This window comes from Pan paniscus, chromosome 6 (genome assembly GCF_029289425.2).
Source record: "Pan paniscus chromosome 6, NHGRI_mPanPan1-v2.0_pri, whole genome shotgun sequence".
Taxonomy (NCBI): Eukaryota; Metazoa; Chordata; class Mammalia; order Primates; family Hominidae; genus Pan; species Pan paniscus.
The window spans coordinates 32166278-32179519 of record NC_073255.2 but is presented as its reverse complement, the minus strand read 5'-3'; the positions used below and the strand labels follow the sequence as shown (position 1 = coordinate 32179519).

The 13242-nt window shown below is 41.0% G+C and overlaps 1 pseudogene; it reads left to right on the top strand.

The window, feature by feature from the left end:
• Nucleotides 1-13242, top strand: part of LOC100970718 (heterogeneous nuclear ribonucleoprotein A1-like) — a 31254-nt pseudogene that overhangs the window by 11182 nt on the left and 6830 nt on the right.

Below are 13242 nucleotides of genomic sequence, written 5' to 3'. Positions count from 1 at the left end.
ACAGATGACATCCATTATAGTGAAACATTTGGAATAACTTTTAGGTGACACTTATTTGTAATGGAAATAGATATTCTAAAGAATCAATACTAAATCAGGATATCAAATAGATGGCATTATAATCTTGGTCCCACTGAAGGTATTCATCTGTAGGTTTTATTATTATTATTATTTTGAATTTAGGAACATTGACACCTTTATTATAATAACTTTTTTAGGATGACTGGGTTTTGGGGCATTTCTCTGAAATAGCACCTTATTAATCATGAATGGAGTCTTGATTTTTATTTTAATCATGTGCCCAGACATGGAGGGAAAAACGGAGAAACTTCCAGATTCTTGTGGCCAACTTTTTATCCCATTATTAGAAGAACTCCTTTTTCTTGAGGCATCGTAAGGCAGAAAGAGGACTCTCCTGGCTGCGAAGTGAGACAGAAGGACTCAAGCCACTTGGCTTGAGGCCTTTCCTAGTCCTACCTTCGTTTAAACACACACACTCACAGCCTCTTTTGATTTACACTGCTGTAGCCCAACTGTTTGGGAAAGCTGATGTTGTGGAATCCCTAAGTCATCTGTGACCTAGGTCACTAAAGACAGGAGCAATTTAGTAAAAGTATTAATTGAAACTCTCCTGACAAGCCCTGCTCCTTCAGATAAAGTTACACATCAAACCCACACAGGCCGCCAGGCTATTCTGAGCAGGCTGAGATTTTCAATATCTCATAAACAGGCCCTTCAATCACTACAATCTAATAAGGCTATAATCATCATTGACACTATAATGATTAAAATGAATAAAACCCATTAAGAAAAGTCATGTTGAGTTATTAAAAGTTTCGCTCTGTGTGATATGTAATCTTTTATCCATTTTTTATGATGAAATCTGTAACCATCTATCCACGAAAGACCATTAATTTACTGCTCTGTGGATGTTACCATGCTCTTTAGTTTAACAGCTTATCATTGATTTCTTGAGGGAGATATTACATTTGGAGAAATACACATGGAACAAAAGCCTGAATGTTGCTGTAAATTTCCCACTGACAGAATGATCAAAGTATTTGGGTCTGGTCTGCAGCTCGGGGCTAGGGAACAAGTTTTCTAGAGCAGAGCAAGCCCTCTGGCTACCAGGCAGCAGATACATGTTTTCAGGCATCACAAATGCTTCTAAGGAAAGGTCATGTGCACCATGGCGGGAGGGGGGGAACAATAAAATGTCCATTAACCGGAGCCTAGTTAACTGGCTTATTGGCATGTATTAGAAACAAATTGCAAACAAAACTGATCCTATTATAAACTTCTCCTCCTCCCGTCGGTCAAGGGCAGTCTCTGATTGGCTCAGAAGAGGCCCCAACAAATACAGCGTTGTCAGATGGCTCCTTTATTTGCAAGGAGAAGATTGGGTTTCTGCCAGCAGCAGTCTCCAGCCCTGACTAGCAGAGAACTTACAGAGTTGGGAGGGATACGTGGCCCCGTCCCACAGAAACAGCACTGGAAAGGTGACTAATGTACTCCGGCCCGCATTCTTTCAACAGGGACTTTTTCCCCTAAGCAAACAGCAATAAAAAAATCTGAATAGAAGAATGTGGACACAGTGCTGAGCTAAGTGGTGGGGGAGCCCGATTCTTAATGTGTACTTTTTCTTATAATAAACTCTGCTTCAATATCTTTACTGCTCATCTCCTGTTTAATCTTATTAACAGTAAAACCTAAAAAGATTCTGTGAAGCCAAGAAGAGGGTGTTGTCTTTGAAGGCATTCTTCATTTTTCCTGAAATGATTAATAAATCTATTTGCTAGCCTTCTTCGGCTGCCTCTCACTGAATAGACTTGCCAGTGTTTTCCAGCAGGTAAGGACAACACCCACACCACAAGGCAAAAATGGTGGGCTTATGTTTTATCAGATTTCCTTATTTTCCAGATTTGCTTCCATCATTGAGGTCCTGCTGGGTTTGGGGGGGCTTTTTTTCCACCTTATCTAAATAATATTAGGTTATAAACGTCATTCATAACGTACTATCTCTTTTACTAAGGGAAGCCTGTTTTTACCAAAATAATCAAATATTCTTTATAATCCTCCCCTTTAAAAGAAAATAGAAAATTCCATTTGTAAGGTTTAAGTATAGTTCAAAGCGCAGCTAACAGACATCGATTTTTTTCAATCTTTGGAGAGTTCATTTAAGCCTACACCATTCCATCATGTAAGACAAAATGGTTGCTAAATGAAATTAAAAGGCAAATTCTCCAAGAATAAAAAGGAAATCGTTCTTTATATAATACATCATTAACCTGTGGAAATAACTGCTTCGGGGCATGATTGAGGCTAACAGCTTAGTAAAATGTGTAAATGATGTAATACTTCTACAGATAAGAATGGCATTAGCGATTGTGAACTCTAAGAATGCTCACTTTCTGTGCACACACTCATACCACAGTTGGAGTCGGGAGGACACTTCACAGGCCATTGCCATGCTTCTGCGATTGTTGGTGACACATAAACAGAGCGGTATCCCATGTACGTACAATTAATGTTTTCTGCTGTTCTCATACCTTCATCTCACTTTTAACTATATTGATATCAACTGTGGTTCAAAGTGAAAATGGAATTGGGTAAATTATTTGTCCATTTCCATGAGGCAAGCCTTTATTTCCCCTCAATTTTTGGGAGGAGGGGATCAAGATGAAATGCACTATAAATGGTCATATGACTATGTCTATAGACCCTTACAAGAATTACAAAATTACTTAAGCATTCTGATCAAAAAGGACTGATATCTCGAAGAAAATTGTGCATGTGTGTGTATCTGTATATAACATAAAGTAAAATAAATAAGCCAGAGTGGGAGATAAGGAAATTCAGTACATCAAAGAAGGCTCCTTTTAGTCTATCTTCAGAGAAGGTGAAATTGACTGTTAAAATACCTATAAAAAATTTTAAAGACATTCCTGAATTTTAATTTATCATCATGGTATTAAAAATATAGCTCTTTCTAACCACGGAGGCACTGAAGATTTTGTGACATGAAAGTTTTCCTGGTGTTAATTTGAGCCTTTAATTAATTATAACCTTTTAGAAGGGGGCTGTATAACTGCCACAAAAAAAAAGGTTACATACAGATGATGAAAAAATAAGACTCATTGCAGATTTTTAGTGAAGCTGCGCATTGGTGAGCTGTGGTTCTCAAGTGATGAGTCAGCACTTCTGTGATTGCAGGTGGAAAGAGCAATAAAATCTTGCTGAGTTTAGTTATTGAAATTATATGGTTTCATAAATAGTATAATGTTGTTCTCAGCAGGTAAATGTTATATTTTAATGACATCTATATTATAACACATACAAATTCTCAAGCTCAAGGTCAACAGAGCCTTCTTCAATATGAGCAGCTGGAGCCCAGCACTGAGGCTGGAAATGAATAATTCAAGCTCTGAAGTGCTGAGGGCGTGGGAAGAGAAACTGAGATCACAGTAACTTATTAATTAGGAAAAAAGATATTTTCCTGGTAGGCCATTTGGAGGTATAGGAAATATGCAGGTGTGAGTGAGTGAGAATGTTGTATAGATGACTAAGCTTTCTAATGAGGTAACAGAACTGAGTGAAGATTTTGCTATAATGAAGAGGCAAGCCTGCTGTAGAAGTGAAGCGCTTTGGATTTCAGCTTTAACTATGTTAAAATACAAGTCAAGTGCTCCTTAATTAGAACCAATATACTCCTGTTCACCTGATCACCTTTAAGCCCAGGTAACCACATTTGTACATCTAAACTCCCTCCTGAACTTATTAACTTAAAAAAAAAATGCCTGAAGAGACTAACTTTGTTTGGGTTGTTACTAAATCAGCTTTGTTTCATTGAAAAGCCTGCTCATTAGCTGTAATCCTTCCAGCTGTTTTCCCTTAGAGCCTCTGCAGGTCTACTGCCAAGACTGGTGTGGAGATTTTTGCTTGGATAAATGGCACATTATTGCTCCTCTTTCAAAACGTTTCTATACCACAGGGTGACTATAGTTAATAACAATGTACTATACACTTGAAAATTGGAAAGAGAATAGATTTTAAGTGTTCTCACCACAAATAAATAAGTATGTGAAGCCATGGATATGTTAATCGGCTTGATTTAGCCGTTCCACAATGTATACATATTTTGAATGTCATGTTGCACACCATAAATGCATACAACCTTTATTTACCAATTAAAATTAATTAATTTAATTAAATCTCCCTTGTGTATGAACCACTTAGTAATTTACAAAGCACTTTCCTTTGCATCAAATTGTATTGAATCCTCACAGCAAATTCTGAGGTAGACAAATCTCTATTTTACAGATGATAAAACTAAGATCTAGAAAAGCTGATTCATTACTTAAGGTCAAACAGGTGATCGCTGAAGTCCAGGAACACATTTAGGTCTTCTCTCTCCAAATCTACCTCTCTCCTTACCACACCAAACTTCACACTAGCAATGTTGAACACTGCGTGATGCTCAGTAACCATTTTAAAGTCATAACACAATAGTTTGTCATTGCTAAACCTTTTATGGGTTGTGTTTCTTTAGACATTACAGAAAGTGTTTTAAGAGCCGCTGCTCGTTTACTCTGGTTATCCCAAGACAAACAGTGTGGGCGATGGAAGCTAACCTGACTGGTGGTCTGCCCAATAGTTATCCCCTCTGCCTTTCTTTCCTGAGAGAGCCCCGATTTTGTTTGGAGACCTCTCTTTCTCTATGTCATTCATAGTAAAGCCTGAATAGACCAAGCTAAGCAAGGTAATGTTGTCTTCTATCAGTGACTGGTTTAGGAAGGAGCCTGCAACACACTTCTGGCCAGTGAAACGCAAGAGAGACTACCAGAGGCCTTCTCAGGAAAGTTTCCTTAGTTTTAAAGAGAAGCACATTACGAAACATTCCCTCTTCTTCTTCTTCTTCTTTTTTTTTTTTTTTGAGACGGAGTCTTGCTCTGTTGCCCAGGCTGGAGTGCAGCGGCATGATCTTGGCTCACTACAACCTCCGCCTCCCAGGTTCAAGTGATTCTCCTGCCTCAGCCTCCCGAGTAGCTGGGATTACGGGCACACGCCACCATGCCCAACTATTTTTTCTATTTTTAGGAGAGATGGGGGTTTCACCAGGTTGGCCAGGCTGGTCTTGAACTCCTGACCTTAAGTGATCCGCCTGCCTCAGCCTCCCAAAGTGCTGGGATTACAGGCGTGAGCCATTGCGCCCAGCTGACCCTCCCTCTTCTTTTAATGAGTAGCATCATCTCATGACCATGAGAAGAGCTAGCCTCAGGAAGAAGCTGATCCACTGAGAATGACAGAGATGGTGGGAAGCCAGGTCCCTGATGAAAAGCTGATGGATTAATCAACCCTAGAGCCACCATGCCCCGGGACTTCTTGTTACAGACGAAAAGAAAATTCCCTTATTGTTTAAAACAGTTGAGTTGGAGTTTCCTGCTACTTACAGCCAAGCATCTAACAGAAAATTTGTCCAGGTGAACAAGTTGGATACGTATCTCAATTTAAGGCCATTTAAAGTTATGCTACAATCAGCTGAAAAGATCTTAAATTGCCTAACAACTGTAGGATATTATTATATCCATTAGGTGCTCCAGCTTTCCTAAAAATATACTTATTTTTATTTTCACAAATAAAAAGCACCTGAAAGACCATACATAAAATCATCTCATAAATTAATAACAATACATGATTATAAATCTGGAGATCAGCATAATAAAATGGTTAGAAACCTATTAGTTGAAAGCTTGGATAATATATATAGAATTGAAAACCCCTTTAATTCTAAATCTTATGATGGAGAAAATTCTTATACTGACATATCAAGCTGTATCATCTATTAACATCACAAAGATGTTTGTGGTAACTCATGGAGTCCCCACAATGACACCTAAGATGAGCCAGGCTCAAAAACAATTAGGATTTACAGTCATGCTGAGAAAAATGTTCTACTATGTCTTCCTTGTGAAATACAGTAATATAAAAGGATGCAATGTAAACCATATTTCAGGGAGAGAGTAACAAAGAGGTAAAACCAAAATGGAGTGGTTACACGTCTGAGATCCACATATCCTTATATGTGTGGGAATGCTATCAATGAAGAACACCTTGAATCAGGAATGCGTGTGCTCTCCATTTTATCGTCAACAAGTCTCAGGAAATTTAACTAGTTTGAGATAAAGGTAATTTTCCCTAGCTCCTGTGTACACTAGGTCAATATTTCTCCGGGCCTGTTAGATGTTAAAAGATGTGCTCACCTACGCCCCACTCCCCCCACCACCCACAATAAAGGGAGGGTCTTGGTATGGGTTTCCCTAGAAATAGGGCCTGAGTCAAAGATTGAAGTGCAAATAGTTTAGGAGGTGATTCCGGGAAACACCAATAAAAGAGTGGGGAAGTGAGGCCAGGAGGGGAAGGTAGCCAGTATGAGGAGTTTCACCAAGTCAGTTTCCACTCCCAGCAGCAGGAACTCAGCCCTAATTTTTGTGATATAGGCACTTTTCGGTCAGTTGGGTCAGAAGCAGATTGAGATGGAGTTAGAGTGTCAAAGTTCCACTGGAGAGTAACACCTGTGAAAGAGGAGAAGGGGGAAGCAGGCCTGGAAAGGAAGAGCTGTCAGACCATCGGGCAGAGCGGGCAAAGTCTCTGCCAGCTCATTGACAGCTCCACAGTGAAGACAGCTCGTAGGAAGAATTCTGCCCTCTTGGGGAACTCTGGAAAGCATCGGGGAACATGCTTCAGTTTCCTGTCTGAGAGGCAACTGGGAAACTTATCTGCCACCTGCCTGTCCATCTTTGGTTGAACACTGCTTTTGAGGTGAGGGACATTAACTCTCTTGTTCTTTCAGCTTACCTGTTAACAGGTTGAGTGGACTCCCATCGGCCCTCACCACCACCCTCAAAAAGAAAAAAAAGGCTTCAGGCAAAGAATTGCAGGTGTTCATAGAAAGCAGCCTTCAAAGTGTACAGGTATGTGCTGAGAGGACATGGATGTGGTGCAGACAGCATCTGCTACATAGAGCGAAACACACCGCATTCCTTATCCTCTGCTTGCTAATTTAGAATACACTTTACCATATTGAAGGCTCCAAGAAGACCTGCCTCAGAAACTTGTACAGGTTGAATTAACCTGAGTCAGTGCTTCCAACATGCATCTAGCAGAACTAGTGAGCGGCAGGTTTCACATTGTGATAAAGCTGCTCCAAATGGGTCAATAGTAGTCATACAAAGGAGGTCAGTGATGATGCCAAGACCTATCTAGTTGGAGTCAATTCCTCTCCAGCTGATGGCCCGACTCCTATTTTCATTCCAGGCTATGACATAAGTAGCCAATAAATGGTCTACCCCGAGTCAGCATCCAACCTTGATCTGTGCATACTTGGAGTCTGGGGGCAATTAACATTGTTTGCATGAAGGATAATCTGGGACAATTCTTTGGGAATTTTATTTTGGAAACATGTAGAAATATAGGAAATTAACAGGAGGAGTAGAAACTCAAAGGATGCATAAAGAGAAGCCTTGAGGCAGTGTTAGGGTTATGAGGGGAGGGAGAGAAGGGGCTGTGAGGGATCTTGGCAAACTGAAATTATGATTAAGCAAAAAGTATGAATTTTTTTTTTTTTGAGATGGAATTTCGCTCTTGTTGCCCAGGCTGGAGTGCAATGGTGCAATCTCAGCTCACTGCAACCTCAGCCCCCTGGGTTCAAGCGATTCTCCTGCCTCAGCCTCCCAAGTAGCTGGGATTACAGGCATGTGCCACCACGCCCAGCTAATTTTGTATTTTCAGTAAAGACAGGGTTTCTCCATGTTGGTCAGGCTGGTCTCAAACTCCCGACTTCAGGTGATCCGCCCACCTCAGCCTCCCAAAGTGCTGGGATTACAGGCGTGAACCACCGCTCCCGGCCAAAAAAGTATGAATTTTTAAAGGATAGAGTCGATTTTAAAAAGAATAAGTGCATTGCCGGGTGTGGTGGCTCATGTCTGTAATCCCAGCACTTTGGGAGGGCGAGGCGGGTGGATCGTGAGGTCAGGAGTTCAAGACCAGCCTGGCCAAGATGGTGAAATCCCATCTCTACTAAAAAATACAAACGTTAGCTGGATGTGGTGGCACCCGCTTATAGTCCCAGCTACTTAGGAGGCTGAGGCAGGAGAATTACTTGAACCCGGGAGGCGGAGGTTGCAGTGAGCCAAGATTGCACCATAGCACTCCAGCCTGGGCGACAGAGTGAGACTCTGTCCAAAAAAAAAAAAAAATTAGAATAAGTGCATTGTAGCTAGTTTCAATCAGAGACAAAGAAGAACAGATACCCAGATTGCTGAGTCATACCACTGGTGGAACACCAGAGTAAAGATCCATAAACTCCCAGTCCTTGGGCCATTGGGACCACCTTAGATCCAGAAACACCCTCCCGTTCTGGACTTTGAGTTCTGGCCCTGTTTCCACTATGCTCTTGGGATTCTGTGAACATTCACATTAATCCTCACGTAAACTATCTTTCCTGAGCTTACTTGAATAGATCAGTGTTACTTGCAACTAAACAAGTTTTGTAAATCAGAGGTCAGTGAGGGCCTGCTAACAGGTCCATCTGTCAAGCAATACCTGTGACCAGGAAAGGGGCTTTGACAGACCAGGGAGAAAAGGTAGAAGAGAGAAAGGCATGCCGGGTGATATTTCTGGTTGAAAACTCATGAAACAGGATGGGATTTCTGTTTCTAGTCTCAGTAGTGGGAAGCTTCCATGCTGGTTTCAGACAAAAGCACAGGCAGTCAGGTTGACAAAGTGGTTTCTGAAGAAAACTTTATCAACTCTACTAGTTCTTGCCCTAGTTCCCTTTTTTTTCACTCAGCAACCTGAGCTGGGGCTCCTAGAGCAGAGAATGGTATAGTTTGGAGAACTAAGACGGGGGAGTAGGGCAGGAAATAAAATGAGTCAGGGGTTTGGTGGTGGATGAGGAAGATGACCTTTGCGTAAGTGGAAGTCATCTTCACAGTGCATTTTCCTACATAGTCAGGATTCTCTCTAACAGAAATTTACTTTCAAATGGCATAGTGGGAAGAAGTCAGATGTTGGCCTCACACAGACTCAGGTTCAAATCCCACCACCACCACTTTTAATGTGTGGCGTGATGGCAAATTACTTAACTTCTGTGAGCCCCAGTCTTGTTATCTGTAAATGAGAAGAGTCATATCTATCTACAATATTATTTTAATAGCTAAATAAAATGCATGAAACACAATCAATTATACATATGTATTTTCCTAAAAGGAAAGGAGGTCACTGGGCAGTCTGCATTGCCTATGCCTCTTGAAATCAGTTTTATTAACCTGTAACCTAGTTCTGATTAGAATGGGGTAGAACTTAGGAATTTCATTCAATACATATTCTGTGTGGTAGACATAGTGCATAAAGCTACCTCGAATCTTAGGATTTGCAGATCCCAGAGTCTGAGGGACTTTGGGTGTAACTCCCTATCCCTTCTTTCATGGGTGAAGAATCCAGGGCCAAGAGGGGTGACATGACTTGCCCAGGTCATACAGCCAGTTAACCGCAGAGCCAAGAAGAAGCTGGTGCTGGAGGAAGCTGGCTTTCCAGACTTCCCATTCAGTGTTCTTCCCATCAGAACTTTCTGGTTTTCTTAACCTTAGATCAAGTTCTCTATTCACACAAAATACATCAACCCAGAATTTCTTTTGTTTTTCTTCATGGTAAATCTAAAAACACTTTTCCTTGTAGACTCACAGGTGTGGCTCTTGGGCATGGCATGCTCTCTCCACTCTTTGGAGTGCTCTTCCCTATGCCCAGCTTCACCATCCCCTTCTCAGGTTTGGGTTAGGGGTCCCTCCTTAACTTACCTCAATTATCACATTCTCACTACGGCACCGTTACTGTTGTCTCCTCCTCTTGACTGCCCTCCCTGAAGGCAGGTCCTAAATCTGGTTCCTCCAGGACATGTTGGTTGAATGAAAACTTTTTTTTTTTTTTTTGAGATGGAGTCTCACTCTGTCACCAGGCTGGAGTGCAGAGGTGCAATCTCGGCTCACTGCAACCGCCACCTCCCGGGTTCAAGTGATTTTCCTGTCTCAGCCTCCTGAGTAGCTGGGACTACAGGCACATGCCACCACACCCAGCTAATTTTTGTATTTTTAGTAGAGATGGGGTTTCACCATGTTGGCCAGGATGGTCTCGATCTCTTGACCTCGTGATCCGCCTGCCTCAGCCTCCCAAAGTGCTGGGATTATAGTTGTGAGCCACCATGCCTAGCCAACTGGATGAATTTTTAAATGTATGTTATGAACGTTGAAATAGAAGCTCATTGGAAAAGGTTAGAATAACCCTAAATGTTGAGGTAAATAAAACTACCCTTTGATATCAGTGATTTCTCTACCAGGAACATGTAGAGTAATACAAGTAGTCAATACACTGACAACCTCTGGAGAACAATGGTCCAGTTTAGCCAGAGTCCTTAATGTGGGGATGGAGTGAAAGCCCCAGAGCTGTCAGCAGGGGAACAGAAGAAGTCATTTCCAAGTTCTCTATTTCAACTTCCCCGTCTGTAAAGGTGTAGCAAGGAAGGTAGCTTAGATAATGACAATGATTACAATTATTATTATTTCAGACGGAGTTTGGCTCTTATTGCCCAGGCTGGAGTGCAATGGCATGGTCTCAGATCCCTGCAAACTCCGCCTCCCAGGTTCAAGCAATTCTCTTGCCTCAGCCTCCCAAGTAGCTGGGATTACAGGCATCTGCCACCACACCCAGCTAATTTTTGTTATTTTTAGTAGAGATGGGGTTTCACCATGTTGGCCAGGCTGGTCTCGAACTCCTGACCTCAGGTGATCCACCCGCCTCAGCCTCCCAAAGTGCTGGGATTACAGACAGGAGCCACCACACCCGGCAGATTATTTTTAAAGTTACTTTTAGTTCTAAAATAGTAAAATGCTATATTCTAAGTATATTTGATTAAACTACAACTCTGCTAAAGGCTATGAAACTTCATTGTTGTTCTCAGATCAGATTGCAAAGAAATTACCCATTAATAATACGCTTCATAGCAGACTCTACTCTTAAGTATCTGTCATACAATCAGAAACCCTTGGAAATCTTAGAGCAAAATACACATCATTTACCCCTCTCTTTTTTAGAATCACTATTAGATTTAAAAACACTTAAACATAAAAGGCTTTTATATCAATTTATTCATTTATTCTCTTCAAGTTTACTAAGCTCTTAATGAATAGTACAGCATTTGAGTCCCAAGAAGGCCAATAAGAAGTTTATATCTGGTCAATGATACTGACAGGTCCCTGCACCAAGGAAAAAAAATTACTTTTGAGAGTGCAAAAAGCCTAGTGTCATTTACCTTTCTACCAATAATTACTTGTGAGTGCTTTCAAAGCTAGAAGGAGAAAGCTAACTATACTGAACCAATATTTTGTTTTCGAGTTTGAAACAAAGTCAAATGCAAAAGCATAGCAATCTGAGGTAAGCTGATCCCCTCTCTAGGGATAAATGGAGAGTTCTCTTTTGAAAATGGTTTGCAAATAATCATACTAACAGTACAGCTATAAGTGAAAAGACCTTGAAAGATGCCTTCTTACCAGAGGACTGTTTATAAGATTCACAAGTGCATGTGCTCAAGTACGAGAAATGCCTTTAAGTTTCCCTTTATTATTTTCAAGAATACTCCTAAATTGGGTAGGGAAGCAAGAATCAAAGCCAGGAAATTCTTTTTTAATTTTTAGACACAGAGTGCAGTGGCATGATCATAGCTCACTGCAGCCTCCAACTCCTGGGCTTAAGTGATCCTCCAGCCTCAGCCTCCTGAGTAGTTGGAACAACAGGTGCACACCACCATGCCCAACTAATTTTTTAAAAAAATATTTTTAGAGACAGGAGTTTCACTATATTGAGACCAGGCTGGTCTCAAACTCTTGGCCTCAAAGGATCCTTAGCCTCAGCCTCAATTACAGGAATGAGCCACTGTGCCTGGCTAAAGCAGGGAAACTCTAAAAACATATGCTTAATGGGTGAAATGTTAGACTATCAAGCAGCTTGAGAAATAGGAGATTTTCTAGATACTATTGAACCATGAGGCAGTTAATAAGTGAAGAAATGTCTTTGGAGTTGAGAAAAAGAAGATCGTGCAGCAAGATCCTCATTTCTCTAGGGCAGAGCTGGGGAATTGACTAAATTAAAACTCAGGAAGGATCTGCTTAATATAGATGTAGCTAGAGATGATTCATCAGTAATTGTTTGAAACCAGTCACTGTCCTCCATAATAATATTAAAAGATGACCTACCCCCGATAACTCAGATCTAGTGGAAATTAAACCAGGCAAACTTGGTAAGCAGGAGACAAATGGAAGCGCTGACAATTCCAACTAATTTAGTATATTGAACATCCTATGCGATTTTTACTATTTTTACATATGCATTGTACATCAGATTGAAAATCAAACTGAAAAATATTCATTATGTTTGCACTGTGTGTGCATATGTGTGTGCATGTGTGTGCGTGTATGTGTGTGTATGTGTAAGAGAGAGAGTTCTGGAGTGGAAGGATGAAAAAGTGGAAGCATTTACTTAAAGACTTACACCACAAATTTAAAGGAATTTAAAAGAATGCACAATATTGAGCTAAGGCAACCAAACACAAAAGATATCCTAAAATTTAGGCCGGGTGCGGTGGCTCACGCCTGTAATCCCAGCACTTTGGGAGGCCGAGGCGGGTGGATCACGAGGTCAGGAGATCGAGACCATCCTGGCTAACATGGTGAAACCCCGTCTCTACTAAAAATACAAAAAAATTAGCCGGGTGTGGTGGCATGTGCCTGTAGTCCCAGCTACTCGGGAGGCTGAGGCAGGAGAATGGCGTGAACCCGGGAGGCAGAGCTTGCAGTGAGCCGAGATGGTACCACTGCACTCCAGCCTGGGCGACAGAGCAAGACTCGGTCTCAAAAAAAAAAAAAAAAAAAAAAAAAAAAAAAAAAAAGATATCCTAAAATTTCATTTATATGATTTATAACAACAGGACAAAGTAACCCATGATGTTAAGAGTTAGGACAGTGGTTAGCCTTGGGAAGCAGTTGTTGACTGTAAGGAAGGCAGCACAAGGGGCTTTTAGATGCTTTTGATAATGTGCTACTTAATCTTCTTCTTAATGTGCTGCTTTCATGAATGTGTTCAGTTTATAAAAATTCGTCAAGCTGTACCCTTGTGATATGGGCACTTTTCGGTCAG